Here is an 8640-nt window from a genome sequence, read left to right as displayed (position 1 = left end):
GGAAGAAAATTGAGCCTACAATAGAGGTGGGAGTTTTTGTAGGATATAATGAAACTCCACACAATTAACGGATGTATTTTCCTTCATTAAGGATGAAAATTGTGAGGAGAGATATCAAGTTCGATGAGGAGAAGGCTATGAGATGCTATTTTGAATGAGAGCTGAGTATCCCACCAGAGTAGGAGCTTCTAGCGATAAAGGAGGAGCCTCAGGATGAGCTTCAGTAGGTTGTGGAGTAGTCACATGCAATGGAGCAGATAGGAGGCAGAGTGGAGGCACCCACTCAACCAAAATATTATAGGGAGGGGAGAAAGAGAACTGTAGAAGTTGATAGATTATTGTAGGATGCTAGAGAGAATGTGGGAGCCCCTACATCAAAACAAAGGTAGAGGAGGTCACCTGATAGGTACATTGGTTACATGGCTCTCATGACAGAGCTCATTGAGACAAAGCCTTTTTCATTTGAGGAAGTAATTTATCAACCTGTTTGGGTTGATGCCATGGTGGAAGAATATGAATCCATCATGAAGAACAATGTATGGGAGGTGGTGCTAAGACTAGAAGGGAAATCAATGGTTGGTTCCATATGGATCTACAAAGTGAAGCATGCAGCTGATGGGAGCATCAAGAAGTACAAGGCCAGATTTGTGGCCAAAGGATTCTCTCAGGTAGAGGGAGTGGACTATGAGGAAAATTTTGCACCAATTGCAAGGTATTCCTCAATCAGATCCATTCTAGCATTGGCTACATAGATGGGGTGGAAAATCCACCAAATGGATGTGAAGACCGCATTTCTCGACGATGTTGTTGAGGAGGAAATTTACATAGATAAACCTAAAGGATTTGAGACATATGATCAAGAGTCACATGTGTGCAAACTCAGGAGAGAATTGTATGGTCTCAAATAGGCACCCTGAGCATGGTACACTCAGATTAACAATTATCTCAGTGGATTGGGCTTCATCAAAAGTGAAGCAGATGCGAACCTTTTTCACATTGTGGTAGATGGTAAGTTGCTTATTCTTTTTTTATATGTTGATGATTTAATATTGACATGTGATGAGCAACTGATCTGCTCTTGCAAAGAGTATCTTTCAAGTGAATTTGAGATGAAATTGTAGAAATTCTCACTGTAGATTAACCTGATTATACAATATACTAAAGCAAAATACCTAATTTACTTCTACAATCAAACTTGCGGAAGCTTAATTGATTTGAGCAAGATCAAACAAAACACATATAACAGAGAAGAAGAATCAATACACATGAAACACAAAAGAATACTCTAGGGAAAGCCTCAGCTAAAAACCCCGCTATCTGTATTATCATACAAGTGGAAATTTCTTAGGATTACACAAAGCTTTAGCTATCCAGCTCTCAGTACAATCCCTCTCACTTCTCATAAACAAACTAGACAAATCATATGCCTGCTCCTCTGCCCTCCAAGCCTCCTATTTCCTTGCGTTGTTTTCCCTGGGTGTTCCAGTTGTAACCTTGTGTGACACTGATCTCACACACTGCTCCAACACACTGTAAAACTACACAAATCTCAAGGAATGAAATCCTTCTGCATGCAAGAGATTTTTTTATAGGAAAATTCTTGCAACTGATAGTACACTGTCCCTACCTTTAATCTCAACTGGGTCTTTGTCTGAACTGACATGCATGAGTTATTTATGAGAGAATATTCAGTTATCTAGAGTACAATAGTTTCATGCATGCATGCATTAACTGACTGAACTCACAATTAGTTCCTCAAATTGTTTGGAACTAATTTAACTGGACTTAACTTAGTTAATTGAGCTAACTAATTACAACTCAAATACAACTCATCCTTATCTCCTTAATTAAGGGATAATTTCTTCAATCAAAGGGATAACTGTTGCATGACTTCACAAAAACTTCTAGTTTGAATTTCTCCAACTAATTAACTCAAGATGAATTAATTAATTATTTTTTCAAGCCGCTGGTGAGACTAAATTTGAATTTTAATTCTCAATTTTAATTCAAGGACAAATTAAAATTGGAATATTCTTGTTGCCACATTTCAACATAAATACATGGGCTTAATGCATTACTTCCTCGGGATAGATGTATGGCAAGGTGATGGTGAATTGTTTGTCTCGAGGGAAGTATGCCTGTGAAATAATTCAGATATTTCACATGGAGAATTGTAAGCCCATGGACACACCTATAGCTACAAATTGGAGGAAGGAGAATGTCACTTCAAGTGAAGAGGTTGATGCTACCATTTACATGAATCTTGTGGGATCATTGATGTATCTTGTGAACACAAGACCTGACATGTGCTATGTAGTGAACCAACTTAGTCAACCTATGGTGAGGCCTACCAAGTCGTATTGGAAGGTAACAAAGCATGTGTTATGGTACTTCAGAGGCACTACCAAGTATGGATTATGGTACAATAGGATAGAGGGAGTGAAGCTCTAAGGCTTCACCAATGCAGATTGGGCAGGGAGTCCATCAAATGGGAAAATTATTTCAGGTGCTACCTTTAGTGTTGGGTCCGTAGCTATTTCCTGGTACAATGGGAAGCAGAGGTCTGTGGCACTCAACTCAACAGAAGTTGAATACATGGCTACAAGTCAAGAAACATGTGAGGCCATATGGATGAGGAAAATACTTATGGTTCTTTTCAGTTAGGAGATGGATCTGATGATGATATATTGTGATAATCAGAGTTGCATTAAGCTCTTTGAGAATCTGGTATTTCATGATAGGTCCAAGCACATTGATATTCAATATCATCATTTATGGGACCATGTGTAGAGAAGAATTATGTCGCTATAGTACATTCCAACTGAGGAGAAAAATGTTGACAGCACGAGAAAGGAATTGTCAAGAGGTAAATTCAAATTCCATAGGTGCAAGATAGGGGTGGTGAAAAATCCCTTTCTTGCTAAGAGGGAGTGTTAAAAAATGTAGCAAGAAAGGCTCAATTTGACTTTAGCCTTAGTCAAATTGAGTAAATCGAAATTCCACATTAACAGGACAACTTGGAGGTAGTTAACTAGTGTGACATGTCTCTTGTCACTCAATTAGCTCAGTAGATTCGAGTTAGAGGGCTTGGAGTTCATTTATGCATGTGTGATTGCTAAATTTTAGCAATCTAATTTAGTTATTTTCAGTTGTATTCAATTAAATGACCTCCAACTATTGATAAATTCAATTGAAGGTCAGTTGTGCAGTGGGACAACAATCTAACTCAAAGATTTGTCAGTTAACTTATCAATCAACCCAAAATAGCTAATGCATGCATGGAATTCGAATTCCTCAGCTGAAGTGGAGATGACAAGGCAGTGTAACATGATTTGTATACTAGTTTGAGTGTACAATTGTTGCATGTAGTCAGGAGATCAATCCTTGGGAATTGCACAATCAAATACAAGGAAATTCCTATATTTTAGGAGCTAATTTCCTCAGGAATTGTGCAAGGAAATAGGAGGTTGGAGGAGCAGATAATTGGCTAAGTGTTGGCCAAAGTTTCTCTTTTAGCAGAGAGAACATTTATTCTTTTGTAGGTTGTGCTCAGAGTTGGAGCAAGCAATTGTAATAATTTCTCTATTCAATTGATTAATGAAAAGAGGCTTGAGAGGTTTTTCCCAGTTGGGTTCCCTTAGAAATCATTGTGTACTTGTGGTTTCTCTTGTTGCATGTATATGCATGCTGTTATTAAATTGTGATTTACATTTAGAAGATTAGTAGACTAGAATTGTATCTCTTGTTTTTCAGTTCGAAATCTTGAGCAAGTGCAATTTCTGTAAAATTTCTACAAGAACACACTTTTCTCAACGCGACCAACTCATTGGAGTTCCTCCTTAGCACACAAATTACAAGAGATAACTACAACCAGAGGAGAGATTAAAAAATGCCATTCTAGTAGAGATGATAACAAAGAACTGCCTAGTTATGTTAATTTGAAAAAACATCATGTTGTTGTTACTTCATCAAAGAGCAACAAAAGTTTTGAGTAAAAATGGATATCAACAATTATAAGGACCGACTAATATGGAAGTAGACAATGATATAATCCCCAGCTAGGTAGCATTACATTTAGTACAAAGTCAAAAGATGGTGGATGAATTTTCTATGGAGGAGCCAATTATATTTGACGAAAAAAATTAACCATGCATAACACCTATTATGATAAATCTAGGAAAAAGTTACAAACTGAAATAAATCATATTAAGAATAAGAAAGTAGAAAAAAATCAAGGTCTAAGGTAGATGCATTAGGAGAGGGAACTTCTAGGTTTTTGAAATTGCATATGACCACAAGGGATGTCCTTGCTTGTTCGGTTACATAGCAAGAGATTGAAAACATATGAATAAAAAGGAAATTCAACAACCTTAAAGAAGCCTTGAGTCCTAAACCTTTATTCACATCCCCTCCAACTATTGTAGCTCCAAAACTCCAACCAGCAATAAAAAACCCAACAAAATCATAGAGGCAACTAAACTAATTGATGCAATAAAAAATTATATATCAGAGAACATAAATAACTAAGTATCATTGAAGAAGCATGTGGTATATGTTTGTACTTATGAAATCTCTCTCAAATGATTTTTTCTTTCACTGATTATTTGTAGAAAGACTTGGAACATGATCAACATTTTGCTGAAAATGCTTTAATGACATTCATTACCAAAATTTCTACTTTGAGTGATTTTCAGAAAAATCAACTAGGGCTTCCAACTGGGAAGTGAATAAAGTAGACCAAAGAAGGATGATATGTGAGAATCCAAATGTTGAAAGATGTTATTATTGAGTGTACACAAGTCAATGAGTGGAGGAGCAATGATTTCTTTAAAAAAATCAAGGTAGTCCAAGACCTTCAAGGTCCGTGAATAGTTAGATACTCCATGTTAATTCCAAAGGATAAATTAGATGAGGATTTTTAAATCATTAAGACATCATGGGGTAATGAGTTTGATTTCCCATAGGAGGAGATAAATACATGGTTAGTAACATTTGTCAATGACAATCAAGACCACTTGTTGACTATTGAATAGTTATGCTCAGATTCGAAAGAAATAGAAGAAGAAATATTTGCATTAAGGGTAAACCAATACATAATTTTCCCACCTATGAAGAAGTATGTTGAAGAATGACTTAAAATATTGTTAAATTAATTTTTTAATCCAAAGTATCTACCCCAACATTTACATTAATAGACATACAAAGCCAATGTATGGTCCAACATCTAACACTACCTAGAGAGAAGATTCATTCCATCAATTTCCCTTCTACAATTTTGTGAGCGCTCCATATTTTATTTGAAGCAATTTTTTATTATTTTCATCCTATTCTTAGATAATCCATCTTTATGAATCATTTTACGTAGTTATAAATATGATCCATGACTGTATTCCTTTATTTTCTTCCAACTTACTATATTACTTATTGGTCCATAGGAGCCCCATTCTAGCCCCTTAGGAACAAACTCATTCAAAATTCATTTAAATATCAAGAATTTTGTGGAGTTCTTTAAGTACCTACATTATTTAAACTTAAATTTCAAGTATGCAATATTATTTTCACTCTCACAAAGAGCTATTTCTAGGAGTGCATAACATTTTTGGTTTCCTAGACTTTTATTAAGCATGAGGTATCGTGAATGTTCTCCTATAATTTATAAGCTATTAAATTCATGAAATCATTTAGAGCTTTCTTAAATTCTTGGTCCATCTCTTTTCCTTTCCGACTATATATATTTTCTTATAATTCAATTTCCTTTTTATTAATTTTCATTTCCATTTTTTTAAACACTTGGTCCACTCACAAGTCAATGTGCTAAATGTTTTGATTTATTATCTCGAGTTAATAAGAAAACCTAAGTGCAAAAGAGGAGTATTGCCTCTATAAAAATGTAGAAGGAGCTTTAATAATTCTTGAGGTCAATGACTTTGGTTCTTAATAGGAAAAGAGATCAACATGTCTACATATGGTGCTTCTCTAAAAAACAGAAATGGCTAGTGTGGTGGATAATATGTTGTTTAGTGAAGGGAACGATGTTTACATGATCACCATTTCTTTGTTAGGTGAGTGGACATCACCATGAGCCTTAAAACATGTCAGTGATGCATGCACCATGAATAGAGGAGGAGAGTGAGGTAATTTCTTGTAATTATGTTTGCTCATTGTGTTAAAAGGAGGGTTTTGATGTGGTGGGGAAAATTTGATGCTACTCTTAATAGATGGAACTTTTATTGTGTGACGCAAGGAAAATTTCAAGGATGGATATCGATTTGAAAGTTTAGAAACCTTGGCGAATCTTAGTAATCTATAATAGAAAAAGTGTAAAATGTTTGATGATATTTTTGTAAAAATATCTAAAATTCTAATTATATTATATTAGCCTATATAAGGCCTTGGCGATTTTAAGGTAAAATAATTTCATATTAGTAAACTTGGGCGAATTGTTTTAAAAAAAATTGAAAATGGCAAATAATTATTTTGAAAAGATGTATAGAAAATTAGCCTACTTGCAAATATCAACCCCTAAAATTTTCCCTGGCACGAAGTTGCCAAAAGAGCACAACACAAGTGTAAATAATGATGGCTTCATCATTGGGAAAATTAGAGCCATCTATCCAAGGAGAGTGTGAATAGTGTTGTTGTACTATTGGATCTTACTTTAGATGTATTGCAAAGTAAGTTACATTGAGTCACATAATGCTAATTAAGAGGAGTGAAGTAAGGGAATGGAGGTAAATGCATAGAAGGGCTTGTAGAGAAGGTTTTGTGGCATGACATGGTGAGATGGTATATAAGGTTGTAGTAGGATATAGGAAGGTTTGAAAACATAGTGATAAAGTACTAAGTTAGCATAGCAACAAGGGTGGGGGATGGAGTGTGATAAGGATTAATATAAAGAGCCTATAATGGACATAAGTTCATAGGAATGGGGTTTGGATAATTATGTAGAGACAGATTATGAAGTTTGCACTATTAGATAGCATCCCTTAGGGGTGTTCAATTGGAAAAAATATTTTCATACACTTGATTGTCTTTGAAAAGAGTGTAGGCATTACAATGAACATCATAAAGTGTTATATGTTGTTGTTGGTAAGACAGGCTCAACATGAAGTATGAACATCCTAGTGGAAACTCGTCATAGTAGATAGCAACAAAAGTAACTATAAAACATTGGTCAATGAGCAAGCAAAGACCATGTTGTTGTAACTAACCAAGAATAGGGAAAGTAATGGGAGGTTGTAGGAAGCTAGATACACTATAGAAAATCACGAGACATGAAATTATTTTAGTTATCACTGCCAAGTATGATAGTGGCCCAGTTTTGTATGACTACATCTTCATCATGTCCAACTTTTCATCCCGATCAGGGGAATAGCACAAAATGTGAACCCAAGACTTCCGATTCATTGAGACTTCATTTTCATGACCATTACCAATTGAACTACCCAAAGCAAACGATAATAGCCAAATTTTTAATCTAAAAATTTTAAATGAATAAATTTATATTGTTTATTCATTCAACACAATAAATCACGAAATATATATGTCTATTTTAATAATTCATGTATTAATATACTAATATAAATATAAATTTGAATAAAAATGGATAAATACAATAAACAAAAATAACATAAATGAATAAAGTTCCCTTGTGTTCCTAAAATTTCCAACTGTAGTGGTACATGGAGGAGTATACATAAATGAATAAAGTTTCCCAATAGAAAGAGATTGTGTACCTAAAATTTCCAAGTGTAATTGTATAGGGAGGAGTATGCTTATGTTGGGTTATAATTATTATGAAATAGAATATATTTTTATAAATATCAAAATAATTTCAAAAGCTTATAACTATATATAAATAAGTAAATAAAAGTTAAATACAAAATGATAATAAATATTTTTTTACCAATTTGTACGATACCATGTATAAAGTAAAAATCAATACAACCCTGATTTAGAAAACAAAAAAATTATAAAAAATAAAGACCAGAATAAGAGCTGCACCAGTGGTCTAGTGGTAGAATAGTACCCTGCCACGGTACAGACCCGGGTTCGATTCCCGGCTGGTGCAGGGCGTTTTGGTTTTCCCGTTGACGGAAATTGTGGAAGAGATTATCACGACGAACTAAAAATGCCACCGGAAATTGTTTTTCCGGAAGTATTTCTCAGCGTCCACCGGTAAAAATGTTGAGTGGTTAATAGTTTATGTAGTATGGTGGTGGGTATTAGCTACTGTCAACCTGTAAAAATGCCCGTTGACGGAAATTGTGGAAGAGATTATCACGACGAACTAAAAATGCCACCGGAAATTGTTTTTCCGGAAGTATTTCTCAGCGTCCACCGGTAAAAATGTTGAGTGGTTAATTGTTTATGTAGTATGGTGGTGGGTATTAGCTACTGTCAACTTGTAAAAATGCTGAGTTGAAATCGTCCACCGGTAAAAATGTTGAGTGGTTAATAGTTTATGTAGTATGGTGGTGGGTATTAGCTACTGTCAACCTGTAAAAATGCTGAGTTGAAATCTGGTCGTGTTGTCGTTGTATTATAGTGGTGAGTATTCCCGCCTGTCACGCGCGCGGCCCGAGTTTGATCCCCGGCAACGGCGAATGCTAATAAAATGTATCATATTTTAAGGTAGGT

The 8640-nt window shown here is 35.0% G+C and overlaps 1 non-coding gene across 1 annotated transcript; it reads left to right on the top strand.

The window, feature by feature from the left end:
* Positions 1–8000: 8000 nt before the first annotated feature.
* TRNAG-GCC (transfer RNA glycine (anticodon GCC)) lies at positions 8001–8071 on the top strand. The gene has a single exon. It is a non-coding gene; the product is annotated as a tRNA-Gly (tRNA).
* The last annotated feature ends 569 nt before the right edge of the window (positions 8072–8640 follow it).

The sequence above is a fragment of the Pinus tabuliformis genome, chromosome 1_2 (assembly GCF_031772625.1).
Source record: "Pinus tabuliformis cultivar Carrire ecotype Pingquan chromosome 1_2, CPIR1, whole genome shotgun sequence".
In the NCBI taxonomy this organism is placed as follows: Eukaryota; Viridiplantae; Streptophyta; class Pinopsida; order Pinales; family Pinaceae; genus Pinus; species Pinus tabuliformis.
Note: the sequence above shows the minus strand (reverse complement) of the source record. Positions and strands in the feature narration are given on the sequence as shown.